Genomic DNA, 21,478 nt, shown 5'->3' on the forward strand with positions numbered 1-21,478 from the left:
AGAACATTTTCTAACCTAGACAAGTTGTCTGCAACGGGGTTCTCAGCTCCTTTTCTATCAACAATAAGCAAATCAAATTCTTGTAGCAAGAGAACCCATCTAATAAGTCTAGGTTTAGCATCTTTTTTCCGTAAGATATTTAATAGCAGCATGATCCATGTGAATAGTTACTTTAGAATCAACAATATAAGGTCTGAACTTATCACAAGCAAATACAACTCCTAAGAATTCTTTTTCAGTAGTAGCATAATTTCTCTGGGCATTGTCTAGAGTTTTACTAGAATATTGAATAACATTTAATTTCTTATCAACTCTCTTCCCTAGAACAACACCTACAGCATAATCACTAGCATCACACATAATTTCAAAGGGTAAATTCCAATCAGGTGGCTGAACAATAGGTGCAGAGATCAATGCTCTCTTAAGTATTTCAAATGCTTCTACACAATCATCATCAAAGACAAATGGTATATCTTTTTGTAATAAATTAGTCAGAGGCCGAGAAATTTTCGAGAAGTCCTTAATGAACCTCCTATAAAAACCGGCATGACCAAGGAAACTTCTTATACTTTTGATGTCCTTGGGACATGGCATCTTTTCAATAGCATCAACCTTGGCTTTATCAACCTCAATACCTCTTTCAAAAACTTTATGCCCCAAGACAATACCTTCATTAACCATAAAGTGGCACTTTTCCCAATTCAAGACAAGATTAGTTTCTTCACATCTCTGCAAAACTCGATCAAGGTTGCTCAAGCAATCATCAAAAGAGGATCCATAGACGGAAAAATCGTCCATGAAAACCTCACAAATCTTTTCACAAAAGTCAGAGAATATAGCCATCATGCATCTTTGAAAGGTAGCAGGTGCATTACATAAACCAAAAGGCATACGTCTATAAGCAAAAGTACCAAAAGGGCAAGTAAAAGTAGTCTTTGATTGATCATTGGCTGACACAGGTATTTGAGAGAAACCAGAATAACCATCTAGAAAGCAAGAATGTGTATGTTTGGATAATCTTTCTAGCATTTGATCGATAAAAGGGTAATTGGTAATGATCTTTTTTAGTAGCCTTATTTAATTTGCAGAAATCAATTACCATCCTATAACGTGTAATAATTCTTTGCGGAATCAACTCATCTTTATCATTAGGAACGATGGTAATACCTCCCTTCTTAGGGACACAATGGACAGGACTTACCCACTAACTATCAGCAATGGGATAAATTATACCTGCCTCAAGGAGCTTTAGTATTTCTTTTCTTACCACTTCCTTCATCTTAGGATTCAGGCGTCGTTGATGATCACGAACTGGTTTGGCATCTTCCTCCAAATTTATTTTATGCTGACATAGAGTGGGACTAATGCCCTTAAGATCATCAAGAGTATATCCAATGGCAGCACGGTGCTTCTTCAGAGTTTTCAATAATCTCTCTTCTTCATGCTCTGAAAGATTAGCACTAATTATAACAGGATATATATTTTTCTCATCAAGATAAGCATATGTAAGAGTATCAGGTAATGGTTTAAGCTCAAACACGGGATCACCCTTGGGTGGAGGAGGATCCCCTAGGATTTCAACAGGAAAATTGTGTTTCAGGATAGGTTCCTATTTAAAGAATACTTCATCTATTTCCCTTCTTTTATTCATATACATATCATTTTCATGGTCTAGCAAATATTGTTCTAAAGGATCACTAGGAGGCACGGCAATAGAAGCAAGACCAATAATTTCATCCTTACTAGGTAATTCCTCTTCACGGTGTTGTCTACGAAATTTAGAGAAATTAAACTCATGAGACATATCACCTAGATCAATAGTAACAACATCCTTTTCGCAGTCTATCCTAGCATTAACGGTGTTCAAGAAGGGTCTACCAAATATAATGGGACAAAAGCTATCCTGTGGGGAACCAAGAACAAGAAAATCAGCAGGATATTTAGTTTTCCCACACAAGACTTCAATATCTCTAACAATTCCAATGGGTGATATTGTATCTCTGTTAGCAAGTTTGATGGTAACATCAATACCTTCTATCTCAGCAGGTGCAATTTCATGCATAATTTATATGTATAAGTCATGAGGTATAGCACTAGCACTAGCACCCATATCACATAAGCCATGATAACAATGATCTCCTATTTTAACAGAAATAACAGGCATGCCTACCATAGGTCTATGTTTATCTTTAACACAAGGTTTGGCAATTCTAGCAGTTTCCTCACAGAAATAAATAACATGCCCATCAATATTATCAGACAAGAGATTTTTGACAATAGCAACATTAGGTTCAACTTTGATTTGCTCAGGAGGTGTATAAGTTCTAATATTGCTTTTACGACCCACAGTTGAAGCTTTAGCATGATCCTTTATCCTAACAGGGAAGGGTGGTTTCTCAACATAAGAAGTAGGAACAATAGGATCATTATAAGTTATAATCTTTTCTTCAACTTTAATAGGTGCAACTACTTTTACTTCTATGGGAGGATGATATTGAAACCACTTCTCCTTGGGGAGATCAACATAAGTAGCAAAAGATTCACAGAAAGAAGCTACTATCTCAGAGTCAAGTCCATATTTAGTGCTAAACTTACGGAAAACATCGGTATCCATAAAAGATTTAACACAATCAAACTTAGGTGTCATACCTGACTCCTTACCTTCATCGAGATCCCAATCTTCAGAGTTGCGTTTAATTCTTTCCAATAAATCCCATTTGAATTCAATAGTCTCCATCATAAAAGAGCCAGCACAAGAAGTATCGAGCATGGTGCGATTGTTACCAGAAAGCCAAGCATAAACATTTTGAATAATTATTTGTCTTGAGAGCTCATGATTGGGGCATGAATATAACATTGATTTAAGCCTCCCCCAAGCTTGAGCGATGCTTTCTCCTTCGCGAGGCCAAAAATTATATATATAATTGCGATCACGATGAACAAGATGCATAGGATAAAATTTCTGATGAAATTCCAATTTTAATTGTCTGTACTTCCATGATCCCGTATCATCACATAGCCTATACCATGTCAATGCATCTCCCTTCAAAGATAAAGGGAAGACCTTCTTCTTAACAAAATCACCGGGCACACCTGCAACCTTAAATAATCCACAAACTTCATCCACATATATTAGGTGCTCATCAGGATGCTTTGTTCCATCTCCTGCAAAAGGATTAGCTAGCAGTTTTTCCAACATACCCGAAGGAATTTCAAAGTGGACATTTTCATCTTCAGTAGGTTCAGTAGGTTGAGGAGCAACTCTTTGCTCTACAGGTCGGGGTGAAGATACCCCGAACAAGCCCCTCAGAGGATTACTTTCCATAGTAACAAGTGACGGTAAATTTCAGCACACTATATAAATTTTTCCTTACCAAATTCCACCTACCAAAGGCACTTCATTCCTCGGCAACAGCGCCAGAAAAGAGTCTTGATGACCCACAAGTATAGGGGATCTATCGTAGTCCTTTTGATAAGTAAGAGTGTCGAACCCAACGAGGAGCAGAAGGAAACGATAAGCGGTTTTCAGCAAGGTATTCTCTGCAAGCACTAAAATAGTAGGTAACAGATAGTTTTGTGATAGGATAATTTGTAACGAGCAACAAGTAACAAAAGTAAATAAAGTGCAGCAAGGTGGCCCAATCCTTTTTGTAGCAAAGGACAAGCCTGGACAAACTCTTATATAGAGAAAAGCGATCCCGAGGACACATGGGAATTATTGTCAAGCTAGTTTTCATCACGTTCATATGATTCACGTTCGGTACTTTGATAATTTGATATGTGGGTGGACTGGTTCTTGGGTCCTGTTCTTACTTGAAGAAGCATCCCACTTATGATTAACCTCTATTGCAAGCATCTGCAACTACAACAAAAGTATTAAGGTAAACCTAATCAGAGGAGTATTAATATGCATAACGGATCTGAACATATGATCTTCCACCAAATAAACCAACTAGCATCAACTACAAGGAGTAATCAACACTACTAGCAACCCACAGGTACCAATCCCGGACTTGGAGACAAGAATTGGATACAAGAGATGAACTAGGGTTTGAGAGGAGATGGCGCTGGTGAAGACGTTGATGGAGATTTCCCTTTCCCGATGAGAGGAGCGTTGGTGATGACGATGGCGATGATTTCCCCCTCCCGGAGGGAAGTGTCCCCGGCAGAACAGCTCTGCCGGAGCCCTAGATTGGTTCCGCCAAGGTTCCGCCTCGTGGCGGCGGAGTCTCGTCCCGAAAGCTTGCTTATGATTTTTCTTTGGACGAAAGACTTCATATAGCAGAAGATGGCCACCGGAGGACCAACAGGGGGCCCATGAGGCAGAGGGGCGCGCCCAGAAGGGTAGGGCGCGCCCCCCCACCCTCGTGGACAGGTGGTGGCCCCCTGATGTATTTCTTCCGCTCAGTATTTTTTTATTATTTCCAAAAATAAATTTTGTGGAGTTTCAGGACTTTTGGAGTTGTGCAGAATAGGTCTCTAATATTTGCTCCTTTTCCAGACCAGAAGTCCAGCTGCCGGCATTCTCCCTCCTTTTGTAAACCTTGTAAAATAAGAGAGAATAAGCATAAGTATTGTGACATAACGTGTAATAACAGCCCATAATGCAATAAATATCGATATAAAAGCATGATGCAAAATGGACGTATCATCTTCCCCCTTAAGTCGACGGAAATTCGCACTGCAAGATTTGTGCATACCTTCAATGCAAACGGTTGTTTTGGATGACCCGTGTGCAAGCACGTACAAACAATTTGGTAAGATTTGCATCTGTCATATTGGGTATGTTGCCATTTGTCAAACTAGAAATATTGACATTTTTTGATCTAGTAACATTGCCATTTGTCAATCCTTGTAACACCACGATTTGTCAAAATATGCAGCTAAAAATCACTACCACTATCTAATTTTTCCAACTAAAATTCAGTAATTAAGCATAGATTTCATTCATAGATTAAGCAGTCGTTCTTAATTTATACAAACAGTTCAACTCGACAGCTGAACCGACCAAACTTTTCCCCAATTGTTGCCAACCACGTACTGAAATAGCTAGTTCAACTATATATACTAGCTAATTTTAAGTACGTTGTACATTTCCACCACATCTATAGTCAGATGAACTGAACAAAATAGCCCCTAAATACTGCTACTACTATGGAGGGGCTTTGTGCTACTTCCGGCAGCCTCTCCTCTGCCGAGCATGCTTAGTAAGAGGCAGAGGAGGAGGAGGAGTGTACCGACGAGCTGGGCAACTGCAATACGGTGCCTGCCGTTGTTGCACGTTCAACGACGCTCACCAGCTCAAACGCCCACTGTCGCTCCAGACGATCTCTCTCAAAGCGGTCAGACTGCTTGTAGATCTCCTGATTCCTCACCTCTACGTCGGTGTGTGCTACGGCCACGACTGCGGTAAGGCGCTTTGCATGCTCGACAAGGCACTCCTCCTCCTCTCGCAGGAACTCAATGTAGCACACAAGGTCGCTGACGCATGTGCGGGCCTCCACCTCTGCCTCCCTCCTTCGGGCGGCGGTGGCGGAGTGGGTGATGATCCCAGCGGTTGGCGATGGGTTGGCGGCCACGACGGCCGACGATGGGGTGGCTGCCACGACGGCCACCTCCCGCCTTCGGGACATGGTGGTGGAGCGGGTGATGGCCGGCAGTGGGGTGGCGGCCACAACGGCCACCTCCCGCCTACAGGCCGCGGCGGTGGAGCGGGCGATGGCCCTGGCTTTCGACGGTGGTGTGGCGGCAATGCCGGCTGGCAATAGCCGCCGACGCGCAGTGGCGGCGGAGCGTGTGGTGGGTGTTCCGCGCACACCCAACAAGGACGCCACGCGCACTACACTATGCCGGGGACTGAGCCACTGCCGCGGTGTAGCCTCCCAGCTGGAGCTGTCCGCCAATGACGGCGGAGTGGCTGAGCGACGACGACGGACCGGTGCCATTGGCGATTGTGGGAGAAGCAGACGAGATAAGCTAAGGGAGGGAGGGGAAAATGCGACGCAGGACTCGCTGGCCGTGAGGGTTTATATAGCAGGCTGGTAAGCATTGGGATTTTGGGGGATTTCACCGAGTCGTGCGAGAAGCTTGCGCGGGAACGGGCTCACCGACGATTCATTGGCGCCACTTCGAGCCACCGTTTGTCCAAAAGAATGCCCCTGTGCACTGCGCAAGCTTGAGCTATAAGCCGTCTGCGGCAGCAGGGTGACAAGACGTGTGAGAGGAGGACAAAAGGACACGTACACATACGGTGAATACAAAAAAAAACGTTTGCGATTTAATTACCTACTATACTCCCATCCTGGTTTATAAGTAGGATTTAACTAATAAAATACGAATGCATGTCGCCAAAGATTATATTGCTGGATTCATATTTGAACATAGTTTCCAGTTATACAATTTTTGTAACATGCATTAACACTTTTTTGGTTAACTTTAAGGTCATATACCAGCAAGTGTATGCCCACAACACACACGGCTTATTCCATCACAAAGAGCTCGGATGGATCAACTGTATGCCACGTATCGCACACATAGCTCTAATCTGATTCGTGCTTGATGTCTGTGACATCGCTCGCACAGTTCATCTTATTTGTTGCATATCACTGTGCCGGCCTCTGCTCGCGTCCGTCGGCGGGCTCGTCTTGTGGACAGCTTTTCCTTGCGTGTTCAACTTCTATATGCATATATGTGCTCCCACAGTGGAGGAGGTGCCGCTAGTCCTCGTTGCCGAGCCACAGGCTCCAAGTTGGGCAAGGCACATTGTCCACTTGCTCCAAACAGGAGAGCTTCCCGACGACCAAGATGAAGCTGAAAAAGTACCTAGTGGGCCAGTATGTATTAGTTTGTCGACGACACTCTTTACAGAAGGCGGCCCAACGGTGTGAAATTGAAGTGTGTCTGTCGGGAAGAAGGAAAGGAACTGCTGGCTGAGATACGGAAAGGCATGTGCGGCTCCCACATTGGATCAAGGGCATTAGTTGGGAAAGCATTCCAGCAAGTATTCTATTGGCCCACAACCCTCCAAGATGCGGTCGAGCTAGTCACCAAATGTGAAGCCTACCAGTTCCATTCCAAGAAAACCCACCTACCTGCCCAAGCTCTTCAAACAATCCCTCTATCATGGCCATTTTGGGTCTGGGGGTCGATATCCTCGGCCCCTTTCCCTGAGCAATCGGGGGCTTTGAATTCTTGTTTGTTGCCATCGACAAGTTTACAAAGTGGCCGGAAGTGACTGCCGTGAGAAAGGTGACTGCTCAGTCAACTATCAAGTTCTTGAAAGAATTGGTGTGTTGTTTTGGAGTTCCGGCAAGGATCATCACCGACAACGGCACCCAGTTCACGAGCCACGCCTTCATGCAATATGTTCACGCCCTTGGATGCAAGATATAATTTGCCTCTGTGGTACACCCCCGGAGCAATGGACAAGCTGAGAGGGCGAACGCGGAAGTGCTGTGTGGACTCAAGATAAGAACCTTTGATGCGCTGCAGAAGCATGGAAGGCGGTGGATCGAGGAGTTGCCGGTAGTTCTCTGGTCCCTCAGAACGACACCAAACCGAGCTACCGGGCAGACTCCCTTCTCCCTGGTCTACAGGGCAGAAGCATTTATCCCCACAGAACTCATTTATGGGTCGCCTCGAGTGCTTGCCTACGATGAAGTAGCGCAAGATCAACACCGGCGTGACGATGCTGTGCTACTCGAGGAGAACCGTCTCCGGGCTGCTATGCGTGCTACACGCTATCAGCAAGCCCTGCATCGCTATCATAGCCGCAGGGTTCATGCCCGGTGTTTTGACGAAGGTGACCTTGTCCTTAGGCGCGTTCAGTCCGCCAAGGGTACAAACAAGTTGTCACCAAAGTAGGAAGGCCCTTACCGGGTAGTACGAGTCACCAGACCTGGCGCAGTCCGTCTGGAGACCGGAGATGGCACTTAGTTGCAAAACTCATGGAATATTAAGCATCTTCGCAAGTTCTACCCATAAGGCGTGGCTGTCGGGCCCTGCCCGGCAGCCACCCATTTGTACAGGCCTTGCCTCAGCTGCATGTAACCCCTTGTACAAAGCCAGGGCGATGACCCTGTGCAAGAGAAAATAAGGAAGCGCTATGGGGGGGCCCCAGACCAGGACTGCATGCATGCATGAGCATTCGAAGATCACTGCATAAGCATTTCATGAGCATTTGCACATGCATATAGATAGGATCGCATCCCGCATTCATTCTCATACACATGAAGCTGTAGGTCCCTACCGTGAACTTGGCTTCAACAAGTAGTTGAGAAGGTTGCCCGGCACAGCGATCCCCGACAAGCCAAATAGATAAGTTTTACCTCCTGTCCATTAGTGTTTTGTAAGGCTATAACTTGAGCATGAGAAAGCTTCGCCACTCTGTGACACCCAAAAATTTTATTTTGGTTTTATCAAAATCTTTTATTTGATTTGAGGAGGGTATTTAAATTTTCTTCTGAAGAACTCTCCCTCTCAAAAATTTCCTTTTTATGACAAGTGTTTTGTTTGGTTTCACCCTAGTCTTGATTGTTGGTCTTGGAGGTTTTTCATCTCATGTCGGCTCAAAGGTTTTTCATTTGGAAAAATATTTTTGAAAATCTTTTTAAATAGCCCTATGGCATTTGAAGTGATCTTTTCCCCTTTCAAAAATCCCCTCTTGCCATGACCCAAGTGGAAATCCCCTCCCAAAAGCCTTTTCCCATCTTTGTGTCATGATATACTTCAAATCCAGCAAGTTGAACCTCCCCATGAACTTTCTTCCATTTAATTCTTATCAAAAATAATTTCTGCCTTCTACTCTAGCTCTTGGAGGTTTTCAAAGGGACTACCTTTTCTCCTTTGAGTTTTGCCTCCAAACCTTTTTCCCTGGCTAGTCCTTAGAGCCCTCAACCAGGATCCATGAAGATCCACTGGTCTCCAGTTCAAATATTTCAAATTGTGCTTGCTGCAAGTTTGGACCATGTTTGCCAAATTTGATGAAATTCAATTGTTTTCTCCTCCTAAAAATCTGAGAAAATTCATGCAGCCTCTGGATGCATTGAGAGGTCACCTCACCAAGTCCCAGCTCCAGAAAAAAAATTCTGCATGCCAAATCATTTCGTCGAACACCTGAAGGGCATTGTTTCTGTCAATATTTAGAAGTTCAGTAAACAGTTTCAGTGGGCACTGTCGTTTTCTTCAGAACCTTTCCTCGATCTCGCCAGTACCACGGTGGCGCCTTGCTCCCTGTTCCCTCCTTCTTATCCCTGCACCGCACGATCGCCTGGAAGCTTGCGGGCGTCGGCGACGAGCAGGAGGAGGTGCGCCACCCCGTGAGTGACGGCAGCAGCGACCTTTGCGGCTGCCAGAGAGAGGTGCCGCGTGGACGGCGCCGTCCAGCGCCGCCCAAGCCACCAGAGGCCACCGCGTGGCCATCCACTCACCCGTGAACGCTGCAGTCCGTCCTCGTGAACTGGTAGGCGCGGAGCGCGCTCCCTGCCGCCGCCGTGCTCGTACAGCCATCCCGTCGAGGACCGGCGCATTACGCCTAGCCGGACCGAGGTTTAGCGGGGGAACGGCACCAGTGATCCTCCCTGTTGGTGCCTAGCCGCCTAAAACCCCTGCCCAACCTCTGCCTCGCCGTAATCGCTCGCCGGAGCTACCCCGTTCACGGCCACCCCCTCGGATCGCCTATAAAAGGGGGCCCCGAGCTCGAACTCGAACCCATACCACCTCTGCACACCACCAATACCACGCCAAGCCACTGGGAGAGCCCCGAGGGAGCCTTCTTCCCCAACTCCGGCCGCCTCGACCCGCCACGGGATCCAGCTCGATTCACCCCCGTGCGTGCACCCCTACCCCTCAGCTCTTGCCAGTAGCTTCCTAGTTCATCCACTCTTCTGACCCGCGCGTCAATTTGGAGTTTGCAGCACCCACCGGAGTACTCCACCATCGCCCGAACCACCGTCCGCCGGAGAAAGGGTCGCCGTCGACGTGGTGCTCTCCGACGTCCAAGTCCACCACCCACCGACGCGGAAGAACACCCTGAACCTCTTGGTACACTCCGATCTCTCTGCCTCGCCGTGGTTCAACGCCAGCGACCACCGCAGCCTTTGGGCGCCGGCGAGCTCCATTGGAGTTTTAAACCTAACGGGTGGACCCCCCCGGTCAGCCTCTGTTCTTTCCCCCCCCCTCGAACCATTTTCTCGTAGCGCCTTCGGGCAATATGCGTTTTCCCTTTGGGCTGGCGCATTTCCTACCGAACCGTTTTCTGGTTTTTCAAACAAGTCCCTGGTTCTTTTCTGTTTCTTCACTGATCAGTCCCTGGACTAAAACCCTTATATCTTTTTAATAAAATATGATTTTTGATTGATTCTTTTTCTGTCAGTCTTGTATTTTTGTCTACTTTTTTTATAGTATTTATTTGGAACAATTTTTATGCACGCGTCGATTTTCACGTTAGTGTACGGTTTTGTTATACCGTAGGTTCCGGAGGAGGTGACGGAGCCGCGAACTTCGCCGAGCTAGACTTCGACTTCTCCGAACCAGGCAAGCATGTTTGAACCTTTGATATGATAGGTGTTTTGCATGTTTGCTTGAATGGTTTGTGCATGGCATGTGAGCATCGGTGAGTATTGCGTTGCAATGTAAGGCAACCAACCGTGTGTTCCGAAGTTACTGTGATCTCTGATGAGAGATGGCCTGATCATGTGGTGACATGAAAGGTAGTAAGGTGGTATTGTTGTAGCATGCCAGTCTTACATCATCCGATAAACCCCCACGTTAACGTGGACCGAGTCACGTTATCGTTCTTCCCCTTTTCGTGCTGCCACATGTTTTCTGCAAAGAATACGGTTTAGTAAGTTGTTAACCTCTTTCCTTGTACACACCAAATAGAGGGGCCGGGATGAGGGTTCCATGGCCCTTGATTAAAGCCAGTCATCTGGTCAGGGGGCATGGGTGTTTCCGGTTGGGACCGAGAGGGGGGCACCCCTTAGAGCGCGCGGTATAAATTTGATCCCATGCTACGCGAGGTTGTAGCCTCCCCGTCTCAAAGTTTTTCTTGAACGTTGCCGAGGTGATTCCTGGCATCGGAATGTTGAATGGGTGTGTACTGGTTAGATGTGTTTCTCCTAAAACACCGTAAACGGAACTTGTCCCTTGTGACTACTGAAATCCGTTGGCTGTGGTTAAATAGTACAAACTCAGCAGAGTCAAATCCTTCCGAGTCATCGTGTCCATGGTCAAGGACCATGGCCAGTATATCCATATCTATGTCAGCCCTCGTGGTATATCCCCGGTGAACAAGCTTGAGTGGAAAGCCCGGTTGAATCGTTATTCCTGTGGATGGACTAACCTTTTATTTAACTCGTATTTGAATATTCCCTTGCAATGATTTAAATTCATGAGCTACTGAAATATTAAGTTATGCAATATAAGCCCTTTATGTGATGTCGCTCAGACGTCCGACTGTGGCACCCTTGTCTCTTACTTTCAATATAAGCCCTTTATGTGAGGTCGCTTAGACGTCCGACTGTGGCACTCTTGTCTTTTACTTTCAATATAAGCCCTTTATGTGATGTCGCTTAGACGTCCGACTGTGGCACCCTTGTCTTTTACATTCAATATAAGCCCTTTATGTGATGTCGCTCAGACGTCCGACTGTGGCACGTTCGTTATTTATTTTTGATATAAGCCCTTTATGTGATGTCGCTCAGACATCCGACTGTGGCATGCACTGTCATTTATATTCCATTATAAGCCCTTTATGTGGTGTCGCCTTGACGCCCGACTGCGGCATTGTTATTTCATTTGTATTCTTTCGAGGAGTCATTCAGACACTCGATTGGCCTTCAGTATTACTTTGGGATTTTTGGGAGGACTACCGCCCGACTTCCCTTTTATTTCCCATGCATTGCTATCTCCTTCTCTGAGTGCGCTTTGTTAAATCTGTTCATATGCATCATGTTTACATTTATTATATCTTATGTCTGAACTGTCTTGCGAGTACTTTCATAGTACTCACCTGGCTTGTTGATTTGGCCAGATGTTGACGAAGGCGATCTCATGGATGAAGAGTTTGATAGTGAGTCCGACGCCTAGAGGAATCCCAGTCAGTCCCGTGCGATCCTGGATATTGGTCACTTGTATTATATACGCTTCCGCCACCCACAATAAGTATCCTCGAGCCTCACTCCGACGCTCGAAGGGCTGTTAGATTCAGGAGACATGTCACCCACTTCGCTGTGACATATCCACCACCGCGTTTATTGTGAGTCAGTAGTTATGCCACCATATCCGCCTTTATGTGTAATATCGGCGTGTTTGTAATAAATTGTTGAGCAGTCTCCGCTCAACCTTGTATTATATTTAGTACTCCTGGTTTTTCTTCTGTGATCAAGAAATTGTCTACCAGTGAGAAGGATTCTTCTCTATTGGTCCGTAAAAGGGATCGGTTTCTCAATAAATATTTTTATTGGAAAACCGGTCGTGACAAGCTTGGTATCAGAGCCAGGCTGACTGTAGGAAGCCACTAGGTGCGATCGCTAATCGGTTATTAGCGTTTTTAGTGCTCTTTCAGCATTTTTGCAAATGTAGCTATTTTTTCTGTTGGTCATCATAAATTTATGATATGACTACTCAGAATTTTTGCCTACTTTTGTAGATGGCTGGCAGCAACTGCGAGACTCGGGTGTTCACTAATGTGCCCGAGGGGTTTGTCAAACTCCTCGTCTCCATCACCAAGCTCGCAATCGGGCCAGCGACTCGTCCGGAGTTCACGCTTTACCAGCACAAGCTCAGCGACGACGTGTCTATGCACCAGGCCGTGGTGCAATTCAAGGGAGGACGTTCTGTGTCTCGCCACTTCCGTTTTGTGGGAAGGGCCATGCGTACGGAGAGGCATGCCATGCAGATGGCTGCCCGTGAGGCGATAGCTCGCCTTCGGGACATTCTTCCTTCGATGAAGACTCGTCGCTACCGCTACCTCCCATGCCATGTGCCATATACTTGTCACTATGCATTCGCCTGCCATAGGGGAGAGCGAGATGAAGCTATCGAGATGCTTGTTGAGTATCTCAAAGCTCTGGAGGAAGCTTTCGACAACCTCATGGACGATCTTGTGGCTGCCCACATGGACTTAGTTCGGGGCTGTTCTGCCAACAAGAGGGAGCTTCTCCACATGGCACCGCCACTGACTTTCGTCTCGTCCTCAGCATCTTATTCACCTGCCATTTTGGCCACTGCTCGCCGTCTGCCTACCACTGAGGAGTTCGACCGGGTCATTGCTCCTACTCCAGTCAGAGCTGCACCGCCTGCTGCACCCACACTACCGCCTGTCGCACCCGCGCCATCACCTCATCGCAGTGCTACGCGCCTGGAGCCTATTAGGGAGGAGGTGGAGGTTGAGTCTCCTGCACCGCTGGGTTTTACCCTCGGCAAGGGGAAGGACATCTTCACCATCTATGACTGAGTGCGCCTAGTCGCCGCGCGATGTGCCTGCATGTATGATATGTTTTATCTGTGCGTTAGCTTGTAGTATTTGTGTACGCATCATGTAGGGTCCCGGAGGAGTGTGCTTGCCTTAATAACATGTCAGGAGTGTGTACGCACATCCTGAGTGATGTATCGTGTGTTTGCGTATCGCGTGTAAGTTATGTGCTAAGCAGTCCTTCTCCGTGCGAAATCAATTATGTTCTTGAAAAATCTTGAGGTCTTTTAAAGTTTTCATCCTTGCAAAATTTTCCTTGTGCCACTCAGTTCTTCTCATAAATTTTGCAAAATAATACCCCCAGAGTGGAAAATGTCTCGTCCGTGGACTCGTTCCATGCCAAATCCACCAGAAGAAGTTTATGGGACACAGACAAGCAACAACTTCACTCAGGGACAGTCTAGTCAACAGGGCAGCGAGGCAGCCTTATCTCAAGTATGCCGACTTTTCGAACAAAGCCAACAGCAACACCAAGAGATGATGAATCACATCATATATATGGGAAATCACCGTGAGCCATACCAACTGCACTCCAAGTTGTCTGAACTTCAGAAGACACGCCCTCCAACGTTTGCTCACACTGATAGCCCGCTTGAAGCCGATGATTGGCTTCGTGACAACGAAAGAAAGTTGATTATTGCTCAATGTTCTAATCATGAGAAGGTGCTTTATGCACCTCACTACCTCACTGGAGCAGCTGCAGCATGGTGGGAGAACTTCCTACACATGCATCCCAGTGAACATAACATCACCTGGGAAGAGTTTAAGGAAGGTTTTCGTGGGGCACACATCCCCAGGAGCATCATAAAAATCAAGAAAAGAGAATTTGATGACCTCAAGCAGAGAGGCACGACAGTGACGGAATACTACAGTCAGTTTACCCAGCTATCTCGTTATGCCTACGACGAGCATATGACTGGGAACAAGAGGATGGAAAAATTCATGGATGGCCTGGCACTGGCACTAAAATGCCAACTGGTCGTACACACTTTCCCAGATTTCAAAACTCTGGTTGACAAGGCCATTACTTTGGAGAATGAGCGCCGCAGTCTGGAGGATATTCGTAAGCGAAAGAGGGACAAGATGACTCTTGCTCGCAACAACCGAAGCAAGACTGATGTTCAGAGAATTCAAGCAAGGAAATCCACGACTACTGCTCTTAGGCCAACCAGAAAGTTTCATTCAAGGGACAAGGACTTTACATACCATCCAGGGGTCACTTGCTATGCTTGTGGAGAAGAAGGGCACTATGCCAAATAGTGCCCAAAACCAAGGAACTCGGCCCCCAAGCCGAACAATGGTGTGAACAATCCAGCCCCCAAGCGTAACAATTTCAATCCCAACAACAATCACAGGAAGGGTCACCTGAACCATGTGACCAGGGAAGAAGCCCAGAATGCCCCAGACATCGTGCTCGGTACGTTCCCTGTCAACACAGTACCTGCCACGGTTTTGTTTGATTCTGGAGCTTCTCACTCGTTCATTTCGAAGAGTTTTGTTTTGCAACATGGTTTTCCGATACTTCCTTTGGAAAAATCTATGATCATCAAGTCCCCCGGGAATAAGCAGATCACTCAGAGTTACTGCCAAGGAGCGATTATTGAATTCGAAGGACTAAAGTTTCAGGCTAATCTCATCGTGTTGGAAAATAAAGGACTGGATGTCATCCTAGGAATGGACTGGTTGACCACCAACAAGGGATTCATTGACTGTTTCAACCGGACTGTAATCCTCACTCATCATCACGGCAAGACAATAAAAGTTACAGCTTAAGAGAGACCACGGACACGGCATCCAAAGTTGAACAAAGTGGACATCTCAGAACTGAGAAAAGTTCCAGTGGTGTGCGAGTTTCCTGACGTATTTCCTGAAGAACTACCAGGCATGCCACCAGACCGAGAGATAGAGTTCAGCATTGAACTAGCACCTGGCACCACCCCCATTTATAAGAAACCTTATAGAATGGCACCCTCGGAGTTGGTAGAATTGAAGAAGCAAATAAAGGAATTACTGGACAAAGGATTTATTCGAGCCAGCTCCTCACCTTGGGGTTCGCCAGTTTTGTTCGCCAAGAAAAAGGACGGGACACTGAGATTGTGTACAGACTATCGAGCTCTCAATATGGTCACCATCAAAAAAAAAATCCGATGCCACGGATAAATGACTTATTTGACCAGCTCGCGCAAGCCAAGGTGTTCTCAAAAATTGATTTAAGATCGGGATATCACCAATTAAAAGTACGGACTGAGATATCCCTAAGACAGCATTCACCTCCAGATACGGGTTATATGAGTTCACAGTAATGCCGTTTGGACTGACGAACGCCCCCGCATATTTCGTCCACCTCATGAACAAGGTGTTTATGAAATTTATGGACAAATTTGTTGTGGTGTTCATTGACGATATCCTGGTATACTCAAGGACACCAGAAGAACACGCTGAACATCTCAGAATTGTATTGGGAGAATTAAGGAAACATCATCTGTACGCCAAATTTAGCAAGTGTGAATTTTGGCTAAGACAAGTTGGTTTTCTAGGCCATATATTGACCCAAGAAGGCGTGGCCGTAGACCCAGAAAAAGTCAATGCCATACTTGACTGGAAACCACCAGCCAATGTAACTGATGTGCGGAGTTTTCTAGGAATGGCTGGATATTACCGAAGATTTATTGAAGGATTCTCCACTGTGGCAAAACCAATGACACAGTTGCTCAAGAAAGACAAGAAATTTGTATGGACGGAAGCGTGCGAGAAGAGCTTCCAAGAACTCAAAAAGAGACTAACAACAGCACCGGTTTTGACCGTGCCAAACATACACAAGAGTTTTGAAGTGTATTGTGACGCATCCCGGAAGGGCCTCGGGTGCGTATTGATGCAGGACGGCAAAGTTGTCGCGTATGCTTCCAGGAAACTACGGAAGCATGAGGAAAATTATCCAACTCATGACTTGGAGCTAGCAGCAGTCATCCATGCACTCAAGGAGTGGAGGCACTTTCTGTTGGGAAATCGTTGTGAAATATATACGGACCATAAGAGCCTTAAATATATTTTCACGCAACCAGAGCTAAATTTACGACAACGACGCTGGTTGGAATTGGTCAAGGACTATGATGTCGGCATTCACTACCATCCAGGGAAAGCAAATGTGGTGGCAGATGCTCTTAGTCGGAACCCCAGCCCGGGCAACGACAGTCCACAGGACTTGAGGCCTGAGTTTCAGCAGGAGTTCGCTAGACTCAACATGGCGTTAGTCTCTGAGGGCAATGTATCAAATCTGGAGATACAACCCACCCTAATGGAACGAATTAAGAAGGCTCAGCGTGGGCATCCCAGCATTGAAGGTATAAAGAGGAAAATGAGCCTTGGCAAGGCTTCAGAGTTCGTCACAGACAATGAAGGAATATTATGGTACGGGGACAGACTTTGCGTACCAAACATTGAGGAACTCAAGCAACAGATCCTAACCGAAAGCCACACTGCCCCATATTCGATCCACCCCAGAGGAACCAAAATGTACAAAGACATTCAGGAAAGATTTTGGTGGCACGGTATGAAAAGGGATATAGCCGCATTCATTACTTGTTGCGATTCTTGTCAGCGCATAAAAGCCGAGCATCAAAAGCCAGCAGGGCTGCTACAACCAAACAGGATACCTGAGTGGAAATGGGATGAAATTGGAATGGACTTCATCGTCGGACTACCTCGATCGCAACGCGGAAATGATGCCAAATGGGTCATCACAGATAGGCTAACCAAGGTAGCACATTTCATTCCCGTGAAGACGACCTACTCCACTCAAAGGCTAGCCAAGCATTATCTCTCCCGCATAGTTTGTCTACATGGAGTCCCAAAGACCATAATATCCGACCGAGGCACTCAATTTGTCTCTAAATTTTGGGATCACTTACAGCAAGCTCTGGGCACGCAACTAGCATTCAGTACAGCGTACCACCCTCAGACTGATGGACAAACGGAACGCGTGAACCAAATCCTAGAGGACATGCTGAGAGCCTGTGTGCTCACCTATGGATCCAGTTGGGAAGAAAGTTTGCCGTATGCTGAGTTCGCATACAACAACAGTTACCAAGCCAGCCTACAGATGGCACCTTTTGAAGCATTGTACGGGCAGAGATGCCGTACCCCACTAAATTGGTCAGAAACAGGTGACAGTCGTATCTTCGGCCCAGACATGCTCAAGGAAGCCGAGGAGAAAGTTAAACAGATCAGGGACAGACTCAAGACAGCTCAAAGCCGACAGAAGAGCTATTACGATCAAAAACATCGTGAGGTCAACTTTGAACCCGGTGATTACGTATACCTACGAGTGTCTCCTATGCGAGGCCTGCAACGGTTCAAAATTAAGGGGAAGCTAGCCCCGAGATTTATTGGACCCTTCCGTATAGTTGCACGAAGAGGCACAGTAGCCTACCAACTAGACCTACCCAAAGAGCTGTCAGACGTCCACGACGTGTTCCACGTCTCACAGTTGAGGAAATGTGTAGGTAACCCGGAGAAGCATGTATCTCATGAAAACATTGATGTGCAACCAGACCTCACCTACAGAGAGCAGCCAGTAAAGATATTGGAAGAGTCTGAAAGGAGGACCCGTCAGAAAACAACAAAAAATTTCAAGGTTCAGTGAAGCAATCACACCGAGGATGAAGCTACATGGGAAAGAGAAGATTTCCTTCAGGCAGAGTACCCACATCTATTTGAGGATCAGCTGAAATCTCGGGGACGAGATTTTTCCTAAGGGAGTAGGTGTTGTGACACCCAAATTTTTTATTTTGGTTTTATCAAAATCTTTTATTTGATTTGAGGAGGGTATTTAAATTTTCTTCTGAAGAACTCTCCCTCTCAAAAATTTCCTTTTTTATGACAAGTGTTTTGTTTGGTTTCACCCTAGACTTGATTATTGGTCTTGGAGGTTTTTCATCTCATGTTGGCTCAAAGGTTTTTCATTTGGAAAAATCTTTTTGAAAATCTTTTTAAATAGCCCTATGGCATTTGAAGTGATCTTTTCCCCTTTCAAAAATACCCTCTTGCCATGACCCAAGTGGAAATCCCCTCCCAAAAGCCTTTCCCCATCTTTGTGTCATGATATACTTCAAATCCAGCAAGTTGAACCTCCCCATGAACTTTCTTCCATTTAATTCTTATCAAAAATAATTTCTGCCTTCTACTCTAGCTCTTGGAGGTTTACAAAGGGACTACCTTTTCTCCTTTGAGTTTTGCCTCCAAACCTTTTTCCCTGGCTAGTCCTTAGAGCCCGCAACCAGGATCCATGAAGATCCACTGGTCTCCAGTTCAAATATTTCAAATTGTGCTTGCTGCAAGTTTGGACCATCTTTGCCAAATTTGATGAAATTCAATTGTTTTCTCCTCCTAAAAATCTGAGAAAATTCAGGCAGCCTCTGGATGCATTGAGAGGTCACCTCACCAAGTCCCAGCTCCAGAAAAAAATTCTGCATGCCAAATCATTTCGTCGAACACCTGAAGGGCACTGTTTCTGTCAATATTTAGAAGTTCAGTAAACAGTTTCAGTGGGCACTGTCGTTTTCTTCAAAACCTTTCCTTGATCTCGCCAGTACCACGGTGGCGCCTTGCTCCCTGTTCCCTCCTTCTTATCCCTGCGCCGCACGATCGCCTGGAAGCTTGTGGGCGTCGGCGACGAGCAGGAGGAGGTGCGCCACCCCGTGAGCGACGGCAGCAGCGGCCTTTGCGGTTGCCAGAGAGAGGCGCAGCGTGGACGGCGCCGTCCAGCGCCGCCCAAGCCACCAGAGGCCACCGCGCGGCCATCCACTCACCCATGAACGCTGCAGTCCGTCGTCGTGAACTGGTAGGCGCGGAGCGCGCTCCCTGCCGCCGCCGTGCCCGTACGGCCATCCCGTCGAGGACCGGCACATTACGCCTAGCCCGACCGAGGTTTAGCGGGGGAACGGCACCAGTGATCCTCCCTGTTGGTGCCTAGCCGCCTAAACCCCCTGCCCAACCTCTGCCTCGCGGTAATCGCTCGCCGGAGCTACCCCGTTCATGGCCACCCCCTCGGATCGCCTATAAAAGGGGGCCCCGAGCTCGAACTCGAACCCACACCACCTCTGCACACCACCAATACCACGCCAAGCCACTGGGAGAGCCCCGAGGGAGCCTTCTTCCCCAACTCCGGCCGCCTCGACCCACCACGGGATCCAGCTCGATTCACCCCCGTGCGTGCACCCCTACCCCTCAGCTCTTGCCAGTAGCTTCCTAGTTAATCCACTCTTCTGACCCGCGCGTCAATTTGGAGTTTGCAGCACCCACCGGAGTACTCCACCATCGCCCGAACCACTGTCCGCCGGAGAAAGTGTCGCCGTTGACGTGGTGCTCTCCGACGTCCAAGTCCACCACCCACCGACGCGAAAGAACACCCTGAACCTCTTGGTACCCTCCGATCTCTCTGCCTCGCTGTGGTTCAACGCCGGCGACCACCGCAGCCTTCGGGCGCCGGCAAGCTCCATTGGAGTTTTAAACCTGACGGGTGGACCCCCCCCCCCCCCCCGTCAGCCTCTCTTCTTTTCCCCCCCTCGAACCGTTTTCTGGTAGCGCCTTCGAGCAAAATGCGTTTTCCCTTTGGGCTGGCGCATTTCCTACCGAACCGTTTTCTGGTTTTTCAAACAAGTCCCTGGTTCTTTTTTGTTTCATCATAAATCAGTCCCTGGACTAAAACCCTTATATCTTTTTAATAAAAGATGATTTTTGATTGATTCTTTTTCTGTCAGTCTTGTATATTTGTCTAGTTTTTTTATAGTATTTATTTAGAACAATTTTTATGCACGCGTCGATTTTCACATTAGTGTACGGTTTCGTTATACCGTAGGTTCCGGAGGAGGTGACGGAGCCGCGAACTTCGCCGAGCTAGACTCCGACTTCTCCGAACCAGGCAAGCATGTTTGAACCTTTGATATGATAGGTGTTTTGCATGTTTGCTTGAATGGTTTGTGCATGGCATGTGAGCATCGGTGAGTATTGCGTTGCAATGTAAGGCAACCAACCGTGTGTTCCGAAGTTACTGTGATCTCTGATGAGAGATGGCCTGATCATGTGGTGACATGAAAGGTAGTAAGGTGGTATTGTTGTAGCATGCCAGTCTTACGTCATCCGATAAACCCCGACGTTAACGTGGACTGAGTCACGTTATCGTTCTTCCCCTTTTCGTGCTGCCACATGTTTTCTGCAAAGAATACGGTTTAGTAAGTTGTTAACCTCTTTCCTTGTACACACCAAATAGAGGGGCCGGGATGAGGGTTCCATGGCCCTGGATTAAAGCCAGTCATCCGGTCAGGGGGCATGGGTGTTTCCGGTTGGGACCGAGAGGGGGGCACCCCTTAGAGCGCGCGGTATAAATTTGATCCCATGCTATGCGAGGTTGTAGCCTCCCCGTCTCAAAGTTTTTCTTGAACGTTGCCGAGGGTGATTCCTGGCATCGGAATGTTGAATGGGTGTGTACTGGTTAGATGTGTTTCTTCTAAAACACCGTAAACAGAACTAGTCCCTTGTGACTACTGAAATCCGTTGGCTGTGGTTAAATAGTACAAACTCTGCAGAGTCAAATCCTTTCGAGTCATCGTGTCCATGGTCAAGGACCATGGCCAGTATATCCATATCTATGTCAGCCCTCGTCGTATATCCCCGGTGAACAAGCTTGAGTGGAAAGCCCGGTTGAATCGTTATTCCTGTGGATGGACTAACCTTTTATTTAACTCGTATCTGAATATTCCCTTGCAATGATTTAAATTCATGAGCTACTAAAATATTAAGTTATGCCATATAAGCCCTTTATGTGATGTCGCTCAGACGTCCGACTGTGGCACCCTTGTCTCTTACTTTCAATATAAGCCCTTTATGTGACGTGGCTTAGACGTCCGACTGTGGCACTCTTGTCTTTTACTTTCAATATAAGCCCTTTATGTGATGTCGCTTAGACGTCCGACTGTGGCACCCTTGTCTTTTACTTTCAATATAAGC

Source organism: Aegilops tauschii, chromosome 4, assembly GCF_002575655.3.
Source record: "Aegilops tauschii subsp. strangulata cultivar AL8/78 chromosome 4, Aet v6.0, whole genome shotgun sequence".
NCBI classification, from domain to species: domain Eukaryota; kingdom Viridiplantae; phylum Streptophyta; class Magnoliopsida; order Poales; family Poaceae; genus Aegilops; species Aegilops tauschii.